The sequence below is a fragment of the Paramormyrops kingsleyae genome, chromosome 12 (genome assembly GCF_048594095.1).
Source record: "Paramormyrops kingsleyae isolate MSU_618 chromosome 12, PKINGS_0.4, whole genome shotgun sequence".
NCBI lineage: Eukaryota > Metazoa > Chordata > Actinopteri > Osteoglossiformes > Mormyridae > Paramormyrops > Paramormyrops kingsleyae.
The window spans coordinates 28867824-28886978 of NC_132808.1; the positions used below are offsets into that span (position 1 = coordinate 28867824).

The window sequence follows — 19155 nt, forward strand, 5'->3', positions numbered from 1 at the left end:
GAAACGAATGAATGTGCAGGAGCGCAGGACGCTTTAACCGCACATGCCGAGCACAATGTGTGAAAATAAAAGAGCACAAATAGAGTATTTATTGGGTATTTCATACGTGAACAGCGCAGTAACAGCTGCAATGTAGCATGTTTTAGCCCCGCATTAGGATTGAAGCTCTTATTTAAAAATCAGTTCAAATAGGTGCCAGAATATAAGCAATAATTGAAACTTATTTGACAGAATGCTCGCCCAGGACTACGGCCTTATATCAAATCCTGCTGATTTGTTCCAATGGCATTTTAAACCCTTTTAAACATTTCTTTAAAGCCACCGAGCCCCCCTGTACCTCATTCATTAAGCCCCGAAGTGTAACTGCCCCTTCAGTCATTTTATTGTGCCGTGATTAATATCCATCCATCCATCCATCCATCCATCATCTGCCGCTTGTCCGGGGTTCGGGTCGCGGGGGTAGCAGCTTCAGTAGAGGCACCCAGACCTCCCTCTCCCCAGCTAACCCCACCAGCTCCTCGGGGGGTACACCGAGGCGTTCCCAGGCCAGCCGAGAGATATAATCCCTCCAGCGAGTCCTGGGCCTGCCCCGGGGCCTCCTCCCTGTAGGACATGCACGGAAAACCTCTCCGGGTAGCCGCCCAGGAGGCATCCGCACCAGATGTCCAAACCACCTCAACTGGCTCCTTTCGACGTGAAGAAGCAGCGGTTCTACTCTGAGGCCCTCCCGGATATCCGAACTTCTCACCCTATCCCTAAGGGAGAGCCCAGACACCCTGCGGAGAAACCTCATTTCGGCCGCTTGTATTCGCGATCTCGTTCTTTCGGTCATTACCCATAACTCATGACCATAGGTGAGGGTAGGGACAAAGATGGACCAATAGATCGAGAGCTTGGCTTTTTGGCTCAGTTCTTTCTTAGCCACGACGGACCGGTTAAGCGCCTGCAGAACTGCAGACGCCGCTCCGATCCGTCTATCCAGCTCCCGATCTCGCCTACCCTCACTCGAGAACAAGACCCCGAGATACTTAAACTCCTCCACTTGAGGCAGTACGTCTTCCCCAACCCGAAGAGGGCAAACCACCCGTTTCCGGCTGAGAACCATGGTCTCGGACTTGGAGGTGCTAATCCTCATCCCTGCTGCTTCGCACTCGGCTGCGAACCGCCCCAGTGCCTGCTGGAGATCCCCAGCAGATGAAGCCAGCAGGACGACATCGTCTGCAAAAAGCAGCGAGGCAATCCTGAGGTCACCAAACTGGACACCCTCGACGCCTTGGCTGCGCCTAGAAATCCTGTCCATAAATATGATAAACAGGACCGATGACAAAGGGCAGCCCTGGCGGAGCCTAACACGCACCTGGAACACGTCCGACTTATTGCCGGCAATGCGGACCAAGCTTCTGCTCCGTTCGTACAGGGACCGGATCGCCCACAACAGTGGACCCCGGACCCCATACTCTCGAAGCACCCCCCACAGAGCACCTCGGGGAACCCGGTCGTAAGCCTTTTCCAAATCCACAAAACACATGTAGACTGGATAGGCAAACTCCCAGGCCCCCTCCAGTACCCTTGCAAGGGTATAAAGCTGGTTCCAGCGTTCCACGACCAGGACGAAAACCGCATTGTTCCTCCTGAATCCGAGATTCGACTATCGATCTCACCCTCCTCTCCAGTACCCCGGAATAGACTTTCCCAGGGAGGCTGAGAAGTGTGATCCCCCTGTAGTTGGAACACACCCTCCGGTCCCCTTTCTTAAATAAGGGGACCACCACCCCGGTCTGCCAATCCAGCGGCACTGTCCCTGACCTCCATGCACTGTTGAGAAGGCATGTCAGCCACGACAGCCCCACAACATCTAGAGCCTTCAGGTACTCCGGGCGGATCTCGTCCACCCCCGGGGCCCGGCCACCACGGAGTTGTTTAACCACCCTGGCCACCTCAGCCTCAGTGATGGGCAAGCCCCCCCAAGCACCCTCGGGCTCTGTGCCCTCAGATGTCTCAAAGGCAGTATGCGTAGATGTATCTGAGGCAGGGTTGAGGAGGTCCTCAAAGTATTCCTTCCACCTCCGGATGATGTCCCCAGGTGAGGTCAACAGCCCCCCCACCCCACTATAAATAGTAGGAACCAGGAGCTGCTTCCCCCTCCTGATACTCCGTATGGTTTGCCAGAACCTTTTTGAGGCCGACCGAAAGTCACTTTCCATGGCCTCACCGAACTCCTCCCACGTCCGGGTTTTTGCTTCTGCGACCGCCCGAGCCGCGTTCCGCCTGGCCCGCCGGTACCCGTCAGCTGCCTCCGGAGACCCCCGGGCTAATAATTCCCGGTAAGCCTCCTTCTTCAGCTTCACGGCCCCCCTCACCTCTGGTGTCCACCATCGGGTACGGGGGTTACCGCCACGACAGGCACCGACCACCCTGCAGCCACAGCTCCGTACGGCCGCTTCCACAATGGAGGTCCGGAACAGTGTCCATTCAGACTCAATGTCCCCTACCTCCCCCGGCATGCAGTCGGAATTCTGCCGGAGGCACGAGTTAAAGCTCCAGCGAACAGGAGCCTCTGCCAGACGTTCCCAGCAAACCCTCACTATGCGCTTGGGCCTACCAGGTCTGACCGGCTTCCTCCCCCGCCACCTGAGCCAACTCATCACCAGGTGGTGATCAGTTGACAGCTCTGCCCCTCTCTTTACCCGAGTGTCCAAGACGGAGGGCCGCAGATCAGTTGATACGATTATAAAATCGATCATCGACCTGTAGCCCCAGGCATGTTCGTACCATGTCCACTTATGGACACCCTTATGCTCGAACATGGTGTTCGTTATGGACAAACCATGCATTGCACAGAAGTCCAACAACAGTACACCACTCGGATTCAGATCAGGGAGGCCGTTCCTCCCAATCACCCCCTTCCAGGTCACACTGTCATTGCCCACGTGAGCGTTGAAGTCCCCCAGCAAAACAATGGAATCCCCCCGCAGCACGCCAAATAGCATACCGCTAAGGGAATCCAAGAAGGCCGGGTACTCCGAACTGACATTCGGCGCATAAGCGCAGATGACAGTCAGAGACCTATCCCCGACCCGAAGGCGCAGGGAAACAGCCCTCTCGTTCACCGGGGTAAACTCCGGTGTTAATGCACCGAGCTGTGGGGCCACCAATAGCCCCACCCCAGCCCGGCGTCGCTCACCCGCCGCAACTCCAGAGTAAAAGAGCGTCCAGCCCCTCTCCAGGAGATTGGTTCCAGAACCCAAGCTATGCGTTGAGGTGAGCCCGACTATATCTAGTCGATACCTCTCAACCTCACGCACAAGCTCAGGCTCCTTCCCCACCAGAGAGGTGACATTCCATGTCCCGAAAGCCAGTTTTGTCAGCCGGGGATCGGACCGCCAGGGCCTCCCTTGGCCGCCACCCGATCCACAATGCACCGAACCCCTGACATTCCCCTTGTGGGTGGTGGGCCCACCTGGGGACAGTCCCGCGTGCCTCTTTCGGGCTGTGCCCGGCCGGGCCCCCGTGATTAATATATTTAGGTTAATTCTCCAGAGCAAAGAGGATCACCTTCAGAACAAGTTAGATTTCACATTGAACTGATCCATCCACCTATCTCGCAGCTACTTATCGTGGACAGGAAAGCCTATAATATAACTTGAAGCAGTGCACTATTGTTTTATTTTTGTATGGTGATTAAATTAATACAAAGAGACAATAATTTATTTTCCACAAAAGTTGCCTGTAAATGTTAAGAACCACGTGTCGGTAGTTGAACACCACTGCTATTTTTAATGCACAGCCAACGGCGTAGGAGACAGCTACATAAGCCTATTGCTGGGGGCACAATTTAATAATTTACATAGTAAGGTCTATTTTATTGGCCTATAAAGCTCTATGAATTGTGGGGTACACTTCCCACTTCCTCCCGGTTCCTTCGCCCCTGGCCACAGTTTATTGAAGATAATGTTTATACCTGTATTTTTAGAGCTAATTAGGCTACTCATAGCTTATTGGTTTTAATATTTATTATTTTATAGATTGCTGTATTTCCGCTCATATATCTGGCATAGGGATCTCGTTTAAATAGCTTTAGCTGTCCCTGTAAAATCTGGATTATTGTATAACGTTTATTTTATTTTTAATTACATTTATAAAGCAAGTATGGTTTTTCGGCTGCTCCTGTGGCGCAATCGGTCAGCGCGCGGTACTTATACAGCAGTGTCCGGCGGAGCCATGCCGAGGTTGTGAGTTCGAACCTCACCTGGAGCATCTGCTTTAGTTAATTTGTCCCTGTGATACTGTCGATTTAGTTGCATTGTAGTCAAATGACAATTATGTTTACCTGTCGGAATATTAGAGCAAAAACTCATGTAATCGGGTATGTTGCATAAATAAAAGTTTCGCGTCTCCATGTAAAACTGTGAGACCAGAGGAAAATAAGGACACAAGAGTATCAGTATCAGTATTTAAATAAACTCTTGAAAACTCTATAAAATCAGAACTCTTCATTGGTTTAGGAAAATTTATAACATCTGGCAATAAAAGCTTGATCAATTCTACAGTAAGCTACTATGTCTCCTGTAGGACATTTTTGCATTTATTTACTCAAGCCTACCTTAATCGTACTTCAGGGTACCCATATCAAGATCAACCAGCAGAGGGAGCCACATTATCGTTTTTGCATTGTCAGATTTTTTTTTAATACTGTACTGTATATAATTTAGCAGACACTTTATCCAAAGTGATGAAGAAAAGAAAGCAGGGTCCGTTAGTGCCTGATGCTATTGGGGGTTAAGGGCCTTGCTAAGTGTCCTAATGGTGAAATCCATCTGCAGACTCTGGACTTTGAATCGATGACCGTCCGATCATACACACACCCCACTGAGCCACACATTGAGCAGATTTTTTTTAAATGAATACTGGTGAAATTCTACATGTCATAAAGTGATTTCTTGTAACTGACTGGGTTTTTCAAATAACAAGCTGCAGAGTGTGTTGTTGTTTTGCACTCCCATAAAGAAACTATCGCCTGAACAGGGACTTGAACCCTGGACCCTCAGATTAAAAGTCTGATGCTCTACCGACTGAGCTATCCAGGCTCTGTATGAACTTTGGGCAAGGAATACTAAAATGACAACCGTGTAATGTTTTTGTCAGTTTTTTTTTTGTGTGTGAAATCAATGATGCAGTTTTTTCTGAATTCTGCCAGTCATTGGTGATGAGGACGCACAGCCTTGAACTCAGGCAGCAAACCCGGTGCTGAGAATCAGAGGGGGTGAAGTGTCGTTACCAATCTTCACCACCTGGGCTCTGCCTCCCAGGAAGTCCAGGGCCCAGCTATGGATGGAGTAGCTGAGGTCCAGTTCAGCACGAGCGCGTGCAGGGATCCCGCAGCCTGCTGCACCAGCACGTCATTGGGATTGATGTCTCGGTGCAGCACCCCCTGCTGGCCACCTCCAGTACAGCATTAAGCAGTTGTTTATATATCACCTGCAGGGGTCACAGTAGGAGACATGTGCTTCAGATCAGGGCGGCAGTATGGCGTGTGACCCCAAGGCTGGGGGTAGGGGGCGGGACACCAATGACACCAGGCTTGGGTCTTTGATGTTTTGTTGCTCATCTCATTTATTTCTGCAGGACCCTCCCATTATCATTATCTGAGTTACTCTTTCCGTGCATTAAGATCATCCAATACTGACTTACTCACTGTACCTAAGCACAGGTTATCAACTATGAGTGACAGAGCATTTAGTGTGACAGCCCCTAAACTTTGGAATGCTCTTCCTCTTAGTCCCTGTAAGGAAAAATCTGTTATCCATTTTAAGCTCCTGTTACAAACACATCTATTTAATGAATATTACAACTTGCCTGCCTCGTTAAATGTGTTTTTGCAAAGTGTCCTTGAGTGTATGAAAGGCGCTATAGAAATAAAACGTATTATTATTATTACTGAGCTCTGCCATCTCTCCCAAAGCTCATCCTGGGGCAGAAAATCAGCCCTCGCATGCTGCGGTCAAGGATGCTTTGTCTGCACTTCCACGGAGCCAGCAGCTAAATAATCTACATCTTCAGGGTAGAAACAGCAAGATCAGCTTTAGTGGGGCAACACTGCCCAGTTATTATCATTACAAAGAGTCTATCCACAAGACGTGCAGATTTTTAGAATATTACTATAGAAAATGACCATAGGAACAGCCTTGGTTTATGCGGTTATATGTTATAGACTAATATTGTGAAATGTGTATCCAGGCAGGGGGGCTGTTAGAGATTGTACACCTCAGGAAAGCATGACATACTGAGCCCCCAATCCAGAAAAAATCCAACCAGGTTACAAATTTTTTAGGGCCCCTATCATTCAGGGGCCCTTGAAATCACCCCTTCCCTTAAATGGCACCCCTGTGTGGAGGATTAGCTGTTGATCACCATGTTAACAATGATGGTAACATGACCAGCATCATTACATATATGACATCAAGTTGGTGAAAGTAAATGAATCATGACTCTGAATCCAGTTACTTCTAAAGATCTCTACAATATTTTCATTATTTGCAATTAAATAAGTGTTAATTAAACATTACATTCTAATATCAACATATATTCATACATACACAGTTCATGTAAAAGATGTTGAGCCTGTGTGATAGTAATTTTGAATTGCCATCATTGGTAAAAATGTGAAATATGTGTAAAAGTGATTAAAATTAGGCACGGCTAAACACGCCAAAATGCGCACTGCACGCATTGCAGCGTTAACGCGTTTTTGACTTTCCTTGAAAGGAGCACACGAGACCAAACATATAATTCTACAAATATTCTACCATCTAAAAAGACAAGAAGAAAACATTTTTGCATCCCTGGTCACACTAACCGGTTTATTCTAAAACCCATGAAGTCCATGAGTCAAATGAAGCCTTTTAAGCGTAGTGCGTCCCCTGTATGGGAAGTTCCACTATTACCAATATAATTAGCTGTACAGTTTAGCCTGATGCTGCTTTTGCGAAATGCTCTTTCCAGCCCGCGACCGCAGGTGACAGATCTGACAGATGACAGGGCAGTAACGGCACGTAGCAGCGCGTATAAATAATGTTTGCGGAGCGGGAAGGAGGGGCTGTTTCACGGGGGTCGCGGAAAACTGTTTCCTGCGGTTAGCGCCGCGATCGGAGCGTTCAGTTCCGGAGCGGCGGAGACCGGGGCTCGGCGACGCTCCGAGGCGCTGACATCTGGAAACGAGGACGGCTGGAGGAGAAGCGCAGGCACGGGAGGTGAGCGCTGCTATGCCAGGAATCCCCTTCACATGCAGACGCCGTGCACCTCCCTCCGCCCCGCTGGTCTGTAAGCCGTCTGTCTGCGGCGTCTCCCATTTCTGTAAGTAACTTATTTTGTAAGTATGATAATTTTTTTGGTGATTTCATTCTTGGTGTGTTTGGCGGATCCGAGAGAGAGGTTGCGTCAGTCTGGAGTCTTTTCTAATAACGGGTTTCGCTGCGTGCGCGCTGTTCTGCTGGAAGTTGGTGGCGTTTTAGGATCTTTAATTTCCGTGAGCAAATATGCAAGAAAATGTGCGGCGATCAGTCGCTGGCTGCCACATCGCCGATATCCGCCGACGGCGATCGGATGCTGAGGACTGATCAATCTTATCTTTCATAATGTGTCTCTCTATCCATTTGGGCAGATTATCCGGTTTTCGTTGTATTTTATGCAAGAATGCCTGTGCTCCTTTTAATGCATACAGTATATAAAAGCAGCATGACACGTCTTGTTTCGATTCTCCTAGCTTAATGTTTGCGTTTACGGCACATCAATAAAAACATTATATGTAACTCAGTAACTGGAATAGGAAGTTTACATTTTAGATATGAGACGTGTAACCGTGTATGCGTTGCGACATGCCGACGTGTTTCCCCCAGCGCTGTGGTGCTTCTTACAGAATTCACACTGAGTTACACAGGCATCTTCCTATGTTATCAAATAGACGTTTAATCCAGGACGGAGTCAATAAGCAGTTTACGTTACATGTCTGTAAACCCCGAGTGTTGTGCCGGTTGAGGTTCGCCGCCTGTTCATTGCCGTTGGGCTGTTCAGGGTAATTCGGGTTAATTCGTTGTTATTTGCGGTAGGCTAATTACGGTACAGTATACGAATAAGTGGTGCTGTTGGTTATTTTAATACAGATGGACACTGACAGAAATGAACAGTTATAAATGTTGCACTGTGCAAACAAATTCTTGTTGATTACATTTTGCCAGTATCGTGTGTCTGTAATAGTTCACAAACAACCAACGCCCCCCTCCAAGTTAAAGTAAATTTATAGTCAACGGCAGTGAATTCCTACCCATTTGCCTGTATTTCTTTCAATCCATCCATTTCCCGCCCACTTATCCTGTGTAGGGTCGGGGGACAGAGGCAAACTTGGCACCGTCTCCTCCAGGACACAAACCCTACGGGCAGTTTAGAGACACTGTACCGATTATCCTGCATGTTTCTGGACGGAAACCGGCACAGCACGAGATCATACGAAATCCACGCGCACAGAGCGGAGGCGGGATTCGAACCAACAGCCTTGGATGTATTAGGCAGCAGTGCGAGTCAGTGAAATATGCATTTATTTGTAATAGAGTTATAAAACCATTTTTGTATTATACCCTTTATTTTGCATAGTTATAAAACGTGAAAAGTTGACGTAATATATTGTAAAGTCATATGACAGACATATTAATGTTGATGTCCTGTGGTCTGTGTAATAGATTGCGCCTCTTCTTACTTCTGAGTAAACAAACATCAACTGCATTTGACACATAAGCTCCTGTCTCAGCTTAAGGGTGTCTAGTGTCAGAGCCTTATAGTTTTTAGTGAAATAAATGTGTATTGGCTACAATATGACACTGTGTCTGTGATCTGAAGGTTCCTGAGTTTAAATCCCAGGGGCAGCAGAATGATGTCACCTTCGGGCCCCTGAGAGAGGCCCCTAACCGTCAATCGCTCCAGGGACCGTCTGCCCCTGCTTCCTCAAAAATATATGTCACTTTGGATAGAAGTGTCTAATATCTCATGGAAAATTTTGAAGTATGTTCCAAAGGACCTCCAGGACTTCAGTTAAATAAAAATGGCTGACCTTGATGATGGTGGTGGCCCTGCTCCATGCAATCCCTCCATCACCGTGACAGAAGGGACCGGGGGGGGCTGTCACGAGTGCTGATTGACAGGTGGAGAAGAGCCGGCTTGACAGGAGAGTAGCGTCCTGCATCATTCTGACGTTTTAGGCTGTCGTCTCGCTGACGATGGCACGCGATTTAAGCAGCCGTCCGTGGAGGTGATCACCGGTGACAGGCAGCCGGCGACGGCACGTAAGTGTGCGTAACACCAGACTGCCTGTCCGAGGACAATGTGCTAATGATTTACCTCCACCTTTATTTTGCGAAATAGGACATTACTTAAAATGTTTTGCTGTAAGTACCATATACACTGGCATTGTAAGTTGAAAATCAATCAAAATAATCATTTTTAAGGTTATGGCACGCTGTCAGGAAAACGGGAACAACCCCAGTGACAAGTAATTGTTCCCTCAAAGGTACAAATTGGTACATATCATTGTAGAAATGTCTAATATTATCCCTGGGATCAGTTTTTTTATTCAATATGAAATGTAATACCAGGAAATGACTTTCATTCAATAACAAATTTAAATTTTGTTTGTTCATTCTAAAAGAAATTTGTGAAAAATATTCTTGTTCTTAAAATTGAAATATCCCTGCCAAACAAAGACACACAGTTATTGTTTAGCTGGGAAGAAAAAATAATCCACAATATAACAAATGAAGTATTTATGTTGGATTGCAATGGCTATTTATTGGCCAGCGATGAAGATAGTGGATTTGGGCCAGTGTTCTCCTCAAGTCAACAATGATCTGCAAGGTCTTGGTTACCATGAGTAAGTTGGTATTACTAGCATACTGGTGGATGGTTCTGCCTGCTTCCACCCAGTACTGTGATTCATTGATATGTGAGATTACATTCAGCTTGCTGTTCTCCACGTGTTTGATGAGTTGTTCCATGATGTGAGGCCGTTACTGGCTAGAGAGGAGGATGCTGGGTGGGGGTTCTGCAGTTCTGATAGACAGAACATCCGGTGTGAATCTGTCTTTCAGGAGTTTCAGACTCCAGAGTCACGTGGCTGGGTTAGGAGAGCTGGTCTGTGACCAACAGGTCGCTCACCTTAGACCTTTAGGGAAATGGGATGTAGGTGGATGTCTTGAAGTAGGGTGAGATTTTACACAGTTTGAGGGAAATGCTGATGGTACCTGTAATCTGTCATGGTGCAGAGCTCATTCTTGTCACTCTTCCCTCCCCCGTCGTGCCAAAAGGCATTACACCATTCAGTTTGAAAATCCCCAACCAGACTGCAGCCCGTCTGTCCCTGGCCTACTGTGGATTCAGGTGAAGGTTACAGAGCCTTAGAATGAGCTGAACAACAAAGCCGCCCACGAAGGTGCCATCGCTAACAAGGCTACCAACCGCTGTTTACAGATTCATAAAACAGCCTGCTGTTCCCCGCTGTTCCCCACTGTTCTCTGCTGTTCTCGAATTCTGGCCCTGTTGCTTTTTGAGAAACGATCGAACAACAGGGTTGATGCATTGGAACGTCGTTCACACACGCGATAATGCTGATTTAACATCCGCAGAGGGTTTGTGTGCACGTCTGCTGTTATGGTTAATACTGCTGACTGGCTTGTTGGCCTCAGTGAGGTAAATACGGGCTGTGGTGTATTTAAGCCATGTTCCTCACGGGCGTCGAGGCAGGAGCTCAGACTCGGATGACTGACAGAGTTGATTCTTTTCAAGTGGCTGACTTGCTGGTTGTAAGGTAGGTTCTTGAGAACTTGGGTGACCTATTGTTGCCATGTGTGTTGTTAGTGGTGCACCAATGTAGAAATGATATTTTTGTCTAACATTACAGACGCTGATAACCAGCTAACCTCTGACCTCCAAAGATCTGCAGGGGAACTAATGTCGGTCAGGTTACTTCTTAAGATCCTGTGACTATGTGTAGCAACCACATCATATAACACAGGCAGTGAGAGGTCAGCAGAGCAGCGCCGACTTGGGAGACTGTAGTGAGGTTCTAAGTGACGAATAAACCGACAAAATCCCTCGTACTTCCCTCGAATTATGGGAGTGGCCGATTGTCCAATGTGATCATCTCCATTATTTTAGTAGTTATGTCTTTAGCTTTGGTGCTGCTAACTTTGAATATTGACTGAAGTCTAAATGTAAGTGTGACCACACAGAGCTGATTCCGATAACGTGATTTATGCCGAACATCGGCCGATACCGATATATCACGCACGTCTATGCGTTGCTAATTAGTACCGCAAAGGGCAGCTCTCTGGGACTTTTGCGATGGCGTGAAAACTTTGGCGTTGAGCTATTTACTTGGATCTTTGGCGTGAGTCGTGCCCCTTTTCATCCGACGTGGCATTGAGGGAAACCTCAGGGGTCATGGGACAAAATGAAGAGCAAAGTAGATGATCCGGAAAGGTTCCGGCTGGAGTACTCTTGCCGTCTCGTAGACAACGCTTACTCTGACAAGCATTCCGGGAATTCCCAGGCGGCAGAACCGTCAGCTTAATGGTCCGACGAGCAGATAGTGTTCCATATAATCTAATTGTGAAGAGAGGAAACCCATTTGGGTGCCGAGAGAGAAAGTGAGAAAACTGCAAATAAGCAATATTTCCAGAACAGTCTGTGAGGCGGTACGAGAAAATACTGCGATAGTGTGATAGGCTAGCTGGGCGAAAATGTAATTTTCTTAATTTTATTATACAGTTTGTAATATCTTGTGTTTAGACACTAATAATGTAAACATTGCATTCGCTATTTTTTTCGAATATTTTTTTCTAATCATGTTTTCTTAGAGTATCATAGTTTTCTTCCCTCATTTTGCGATTATGTTGTCTTATAAGCTTATATTGAGCATGCATTTCCAGCCGGAAAAAATGGAACACTGTAAAATGTAACTAAAAAATGACATTCAGCTAAAATAATATCCAGCAAAGCGCAGAGATCTTGAAAAAGCGAAGTGAGTGATATGATCAGCCGGGTCTGTTTCCCTGCTTGGTCCTGCTTGGTCCTGCTTGGTCCTGCTTGGTCCTGCTTGTGCCTTTTGCTTCCGCAGACGGGCCTCATTGACACAGGCCGTGTCACCCAAAGCCAAACAGCGGCGGCCGCTCTGAGCCGAGCCCTTGTGCCGCTGGCGTCTGCGAATCGGCCAGCACAGCTGCTCTTTGAGGCAGCCCCGCGTGCCTCAGACTCAGACAAAGCGCACGTTGTCCCAAGTGGGCCCCGAGGCAACAGGCGGCGGGTGCGATACTCACGGTGTTTTTGTAGGGAGGGAAAAAAGTTGGGGTGGGATGTTCCAAGGCTCTGCGGGACTCGCCAGTCAGGAGCCAGCGAGCGAGGCTGCTTGTTTACGTTTTATTTTTTCAGCAGATGACCAGAGTGATTAACTTTTTTGAGAGGGCAGGGTCAGGCAGTGTCCCTGGTTAAGCGTCTTGCTCAAGGTCATAATCCTGGTATTTGATCCGGTAACCTTCTGATCATAGACGCGGCATATTAACTGACTTGACCGCGTACCAGCCCTGGTTATGGAAACGTCGGGGTGCGTGTGGAGAGGCTTCTGGCCATGAGGACAAACCTGCATCCTGAAATGGCAGCTAGCATCTGTCTGCCCGCAGGCCTAGTCCCCCCCCCCACCCCGCCCCCGAGTTCCGTATTTTTATGCATCCCATGTCCCAGATTTGCTGAGCTCATGTTTGCTTTTGCCTTCAGCTCCCTCAGGTTTATGTTCCTTGATCAATCAGGTTCTGCAAGCTCAGGGAAAATGAGGGAAGACGGGTGGGGCGATGGAGCTGAGATTCCCCCCCCCCCCCCCCCCCCGATGTAAATATGTGGCTCGAGCTGCTTTTCCTGAAGTCTGTCAGCGCCGCACTGCCCCCCGCCCCCCCTGGAGGCGAACTGTCTCTGTCTCCTTCTCTGCCGCTGTGACAGTGACAGTTCTTGGTGACGGGGGCTTCCCAGGGCCACCGTGCCCCTACTCTCTCTCCCCCGCTGCCCTCGTCCTTCCCCAGTCAGGCGGCACTGTCCTCTGCGCTCCCGAACGCTGCTGGCCGCCCGTCTCGGTATCACAGGCCCACGTCGAAACGCCGCGGATGCCCACGCCCGTACTGGGGGCTCTTTCTGGTGTCGCCACCTCCCATTTGTGCCCAGGCGTAAATATGCAACTGGCACGCAGGACTGGCTGGGGGAGGCATCTGTGAGGGATTTTCTGGAATAGGTAGCCAGTCTCCTGAAGGACCCTTCCATTCCTGGCTGCCCTGTGCAGCTGCCTGTTTCCGGTTCCCTTCCCTGTTTAGTTACTTACAGGGTATGTAAAATGTCCGCTTCCCGCCTTGAATTATGGGTGTGAAGCAGCACTTCCTCACCGGACAAACAGGATAATTATCCACAAATGTTCCCACGTTTTCTGCAGTAGCGTTCCAGCATCCCTCCTTCCCCCCGTTGCAATTTTCTTTTTCACCAGATGCGCGAAAACAATGCCAGTGGCAGCGGCGCAGTCCAGGCCCGTCGCAGTAAGCGTTTCCCTTTCCTCTGCGCGACTGCCAGTCTCGGCTAACCGCCCCGCTTGGTCGCATTCCTGCCGCCGTCCATCTTGGAGAGCTGCGCTGTAATTTAGGAAGCCTGTGTCTGTGTGCTGTGGATTGTTGGGCTGTCAGTGAAGCAGTTTCACATTTTTGTTAAAATGTCAGTCTGGGAGGAAGAAGTTGGCCTCTCTGATCACATGACTTAACGTTTTACAACGAGGTGAGGTTTCATCCCCTATGGAAACCTGCATCTTGCTGACATGGCCTGGCGCAAGATTGTATCTCATGGGTTATTTTCCGCCAGCTTATAGGTCATATGGCTTTGTCTGTATTCAATATTCCTCACATCAGTCCAAAATATGCTGAAGCCCTGAAAATATTGTTTTGAAGCCTCATAAACATTGCGTGCCTGCTCTGACATAGCTCCTCTGCACCCGCAGCTTCTCTGAACCTGGAGAGTGGGGGGTAGCGTGTGGCTCAGTGGGCTAAGCCTGTGTGCCTGTAATCAGAAGGTCGCCGATTCAAACCCAGCCTCTGCACGTCTGCAGGTCCTTGAGCAAGGCCCTTAACCCCCAGCTCTCTGGGCACCAGTACAGGTGGCTGCCCTTTGCGGACAGCTTACTCTACAAAGAGCAAGTTGAGGGAGGCGTAAAAAGACCATTTCTCCATGGGGATCAATAAAGTATAGATTATTATTATTATGATCCGTCATTTGTCGTCCCTCTTAGAGATTTCTGGAAACGTTTGGCCATTTTTCTAAGGTGATGCTGACTGTCTTCTAAGGAAGTTTGTTATTGTGAATAACACATGATGTTTTTCTTAGACTTCTTGAAGTTTTATAGTTATTTCCAATCCCGCTGCACTCTGTACCATCTGCAGCATTGCGTGCCTTTGCCCAGACACCTTTATAGCAGTATATGTGTGCCGGCCCTTTTTATTGCGCTGTGCTGATTGCGGGGCCTCTGCGTTTTTCTGTTTTGGTGTGAAACAATCAGTGAGCGCCAATGAACAAACTCTAGATGGTATCCCTGACAGCCCTGGGAACAACGCAAAAGTCATTTTGAGCCAAAAATAGTATCTTCGTATTTTCTTTTTTGAATGTTTATCTGCACTTGTGTTTGACAGAATGCTACAAAACAGGGATGTAAAGGGGGGTGATTTGTGGCTCTGGGTTCAGATTGTATTTATTTGTCCTTTATTTTACCAGGAAGGTTTCCAGTTCAAATCCCAGGGTCAGCAGAGTAGTTTCTCCATTAGGCTCTTGAGCCAGACCCTCAACCCCCAGTTACTATAGCGACAGGGTCTGACCCTGCTTCCTCTAACGTACATCAAGCATCTGCTAAATAAGTGAAATGTATGCCGTTCGTCGTGATTTAGCTGTCCCAGTCTTCTGGTGAAATTACCCTAAGTTTTGGAGCTCTGTCTGTGCAGAGCAAGCAGGGCGGCTGATACGATATCTCTCCGCGGGCCCAGACTTAGGATGGCCGTGTTCGGGTCAGTGACCGAGGGTTTGTTTTGACTGGATGGAGAGTTCCTGCCAAGAAGCTTCGTCCGACGGCCAGTCTTGCTGAGAGCAACTTTAGATTTGATTTATTTCCTGGTTTGTGGCAGGCCACTAAATGTACGGTCCTGTTGGAGAATGTGAAGCTCTTCTCTAACGGGTAGTTATTGTTGGAGGGGAGCCTCTGGCCTTGGCGGTGCGGAGAGACGATTGCACCAAAGAGCTTGTTGTGTGACAGGTCTTGCATGCGTGATGCCGCTGTTGTACTCAGGAGCGGCGTGAGCCGTCATTTTCATCACAAAGCCAATGACGCGATTCTCTGTGCGATGGAGGAAAGGTGCTCCGTGATGGAGCGTGTTGGTTAACTGCAGACTGGCCCTCGCTGCTGGCCGTTTGGATGCTCACGCCGGCTGTTGTTGTTCACCATCTGTTTTCCATATTGTTGAAAAGTCTTGCAGTTGAACTGGCTCCACCTTTGACGGTTCTTTCACAAAACCAGTATAAAATGGAGCACCAGTACGCATTTAAATCACGCTGCCTGACTTGCTCCTGGATCAGCGCTAGTTTCAGCGGCAAGGGGCCGTACAGGCGACTCCTGTTTCCAGCATCAGGCTTGGGGGGGCGGGGGGGGGGGGGGAGATGCTCCCTTTTCTCTTTTCAGTGGATTTGTCTCATTGGAAACTGTGTGAAGTTAAAGAGAGAAAGAGAAATGCACCTGGTTGCATTAAGACTTTCTGTGCAACAACGTTCTAAATCTGTGTTTCTCAGCTGCTTCCTCGGGGACCTCCAGACGGTCCACGTTTTTGCTCCGTTTGGGAGCTGTGAGGGAGCAAAAACAAGGATTGTCTGGCAGGGGCTGGGGGGTAGCAAAAATATGGACCGTCTGGAGATCCCAGAGGACTGGCTTGAGAAACACTGATGTAAATGGTGCAGGAATGGGGGAGGAACACAGTGCTTACCATATCAGGGGTGGGAATCTGCCGGGGCTGCAGTGAGAGGCTGCAGTGAGAGGCTGCAGTGAGAGGCTGCAGTGAGAGGCTGCAGTGAGAGGCAGCTCAAAGTATGCGCAGACACTCGGTTTTCGGTGGGTTGCCCCATTGCGCATCTGCCAGCTCAGCCCGTTTTCTATGGTCTCGTCGACCTCCTGCGTTGTCATTCTCCTCCTATTTCCTCGCCGGGTAACGTCAGCGTCTCAGGATCGAGGAGTCAGGGCTTGGTTTGCAGCTTTTTAAAGCCAATGATGTGTCTAGGAAACAGCTGGCGTGTAATTAATACCCCCCCCCCCCCCCCCTCATTTAGGATTTAGGATAGGGGTGTCAAACTCCAGTCCTGGAGGGCCAGAGCCCTGCACAATTTTGGGTTTCCCCTCATTTAATGCACCTGATTCAACTCCTAGTGCTAATTACCACACAGCTCCTGAGCTGAATCACTTGTGGTGGAACAGGAAAAGAACTAAGCTACACAGGACTCCGGCCCCCCAGGACTGGAGTTTGACACCCCTGATTTAGGATGTGTCAGCGGGGGCGGTCAGGCCCCAAGTGTGTGACCTGTCACTGTTTATCACTGTTCTGCTTGCTGGGGGGGGACAGCACTCCCCTCATTTAGTGAGTATTCCCCTCGGGGACCCCCCGGCAGTCCACATTTTTGCTCCACCTCAGCTGGGAGGGAGCAAAAATGTGAACTGTCCACGGGATCCTGAGGACCGAGTTGAGAAACGCTGCTGTAGTGTGTATTTCACGGTAAGCCGTTGGACAGGCTGCAGCTAATCCCGCAGCTGTGAAAGTCATCTGCAGCAGACGAGGGAGAACCGCAAACTCCGCAGGCGAGGGAGAACCGTAAACTCTGTTGGCTATGCTTGCACAAGCAGGCTTTGATTTTTCAGTGCGGTTCCTTGCTCCTCTGCAGAGGTTTTCATCTATTGCCAGTTGGAAAGGGGCGATATTTTGTTTATCTGGTGTCTCGCTTGTTATCTTATGGACCCTTTCGTCACGCTGTGCTTTTTCCATTGGCTGCCCACTTCAGAGGGCGCCCCGCGGAAGCGGCTGGGTGCGGTGACATCATCTTGCCTTTTGAGGCACCCTCTGGGTCATGTGACGCGGTGTGGGTCTCTGAGTTGAGGATTCCAGCGGCCGTTCCCAAACAATGGGCAGTCAGATAATTAGACGCGCCCCCCCCCCCCCCCCCCCCACACACACACACACACACACTCAGTAATTGCAGACAGATTTTCTTGGCTGGAACTCGGTGGGTCAGGGACTTTGGGCGAGAGCCTCACTCCTCTAAACAGAGGCAGCTGCCTTCTTCTCCTCGAGGTAAAATGAAATGGGAGCAGTTACTGACGGGACAAAGACACACGCTGCCTCAGGGATCGCTTCCCTTCAAGGGTGGAAAAAAAAACAACAGTTCTGTTCCCCGCGTGTGTCTCCAGTTGGAATGCAGAGAGAGAGAATCCCAGAAGGTTCTTTGCAGACGGACGGCTGTGTCGATCTCAGCACTTTTCCCTCTGTGATCCACATTAGCAGCCAGGCAGAAGAGCCCAGGGGCTGTTCGAATGACGGCGGAGGACGGGGTCCCGGCGGGCCAGCGGGGCCGCGGCTCGGGGCCCCAGCGGAGGCCCATCCACAAGCTGGAGGACGTAGAGACGGTCCTGGCTCCAGCTTACATGAGGTCTGGGGCTCCCATCTGGCCAAACGGGCTGGGACTTCAGCCTCGGGGTCTCCAGCCTGAGAAAATAAACAATCCTGAAGTAGTTTGGCACACAGCTGCGCTTCCATCTCATGGGCCTCTCTCAGTGTTCGGTTGCTGTTCCTAACAGCCCTTTGCAGCGACACCGAGCTGCTCACCCTCTCTCTCCACTTGTTTATCTTTCTCTAAAGCTTCGACTCCCGTACGAAACCCTGAAATGCTCCAGGAATCCGGTGAACGTACGTCGAGCCAGAAGGCTTCATGGGTAATTTGTTGCTTCTCTAGGAGAGGAATGCAAACAGACAAAGCCGCAAGAAGCCATCGCCTGCAGAAACTTGACCCAACTTCTGGTTGCACATCTGTCCAGTGGAACTCTATTACTCTCTACTGAAATGCAGAGAGGTTAAATGAGCTCTTTCAGGTTCTTAGCACAAAATAACTTTCCTTGCCCAGTTTCTAAACAGCCATGATGAACTCTACGGTTCTGATAGGATGTTCCCAGAGTCCTCCTTACATCTTTGTTTTGTTGCCGCTTCTCAGTAAACTGGGAGGTGCTGCAAGGAGATGTGGGCCAGTTGCTCCATACTGCCCCCTTCTGGCCCAAATGTGTGCTGCGGGGGGCGGATCATCCAGCAGAAAGCTGATTTGTTTTGAAACGCGAGACCCGTCGTGTTTTCCCCCTTCATGTGTGCCCCCTGCTCCTGCTGTCTCCTCCCTTCCTTCTGAAGGGCTTCCTCCCTTCCTTCTGAAGGGCCTCCTCCCCCTGCCTCGCTGTCCCTGCAGCAGCCTCTGGTTCTCCTGGCGGGAATCCGCATGTGTGCCGTGATGGAAACCTGGAGCTAGTTCCTCCCTCACCCAACTCCCAAAGCTGCTGTAAGCTCTGGTTGTCTTACGTGAACTTTGCGAGATCTTCACGCGCCAACTTTGGATCTACAGGCTACGTCCGCTGGAGCTCTCCAGCCATCGGCTTCCCCTGTCTGCCGGCACAGTGCCCATGTTTACAGTCTCTGGACGGAGAGATGCTCACCCAGCGGTGCAACGCTAATGTACGGTCTCCTGCAAAATGGAAAAAATGACCAAAGCTGAATGCAATCTAGAAGCATGTTTTCTCTGCAAATTGATGCGTACATTTTAAAGTTTGCATGTGAAATGTTCTTTGGCTCGTATCGAAATGTTATGTTAAAATGAAGAATGAGTCATCAGCCAAGTGTAAGGCCGCCTCTTCCCTCGTTGAGCGCACGGAGATGGACACGGCAGGTGGAATGTGCCAGAATGCGTTATTGTCCCACTCACACCTGTCTGTGATGCTCCCTCTCGCCACTGCATGTGACCAACTTGCTTCCC

The 19155-nt window shown here is 49.3% G+C and overlaps 1 protein-coding gene and 2 non-coding genes across 7 annotated transcripts in view; 2 read left to right on the forward strand and 1 right to left on the reverse strand.

Moving 5' to 3' along the window:
- The first annotated feature begins 4163 nt into the window (after positions 1-4163).
- trnai-uau (transfer RNA isoleucine (anticodon UAU)) lies at positions 4164-4257 on the forward strand. The gene is made up of 2 exons: positions 4164-4201; positions 4222-4257. It is a non-coding gene; the product is annotated as a tRNA-Ile (tRNA).
- A 757-nt stretch (positions 4258-5014) lies between these two features.
- On the reverse strand, positions 5015-5087 carry trnak-uuu (transfer RNA lysine (anticodon UUU)). The gene has a single exon. It is a non-coding gene; the product is annotated as a tRNA-Lys (tRNA).
- A 1916-nt stretch (positions 5088-7003) lies between these two features.
- LOC111833097 (amyloid beta precursor protein binding family B member 2-like) overlaps positions 7004-19155 on the forward strand; it is a 72732-nt gene continuing 60580 nt past the window's right edge. For 2 of the 5 annotated variants that reach the window (XM_023791069.2, XM_072697886.1), the window contains exon 1: positions 7004-7353. The gene's annotated coding sequence lies outside the window, so the exon portion shown is untranslated. Of the gene's footprint in view, positions 7370-10808; positions 10850-19155 lie in introns of those variants that run through there. The other 3 variants (XM_072697884.1, XM_023791076.2, XM_072697885.1) reach the window with 3 other exon arrangements.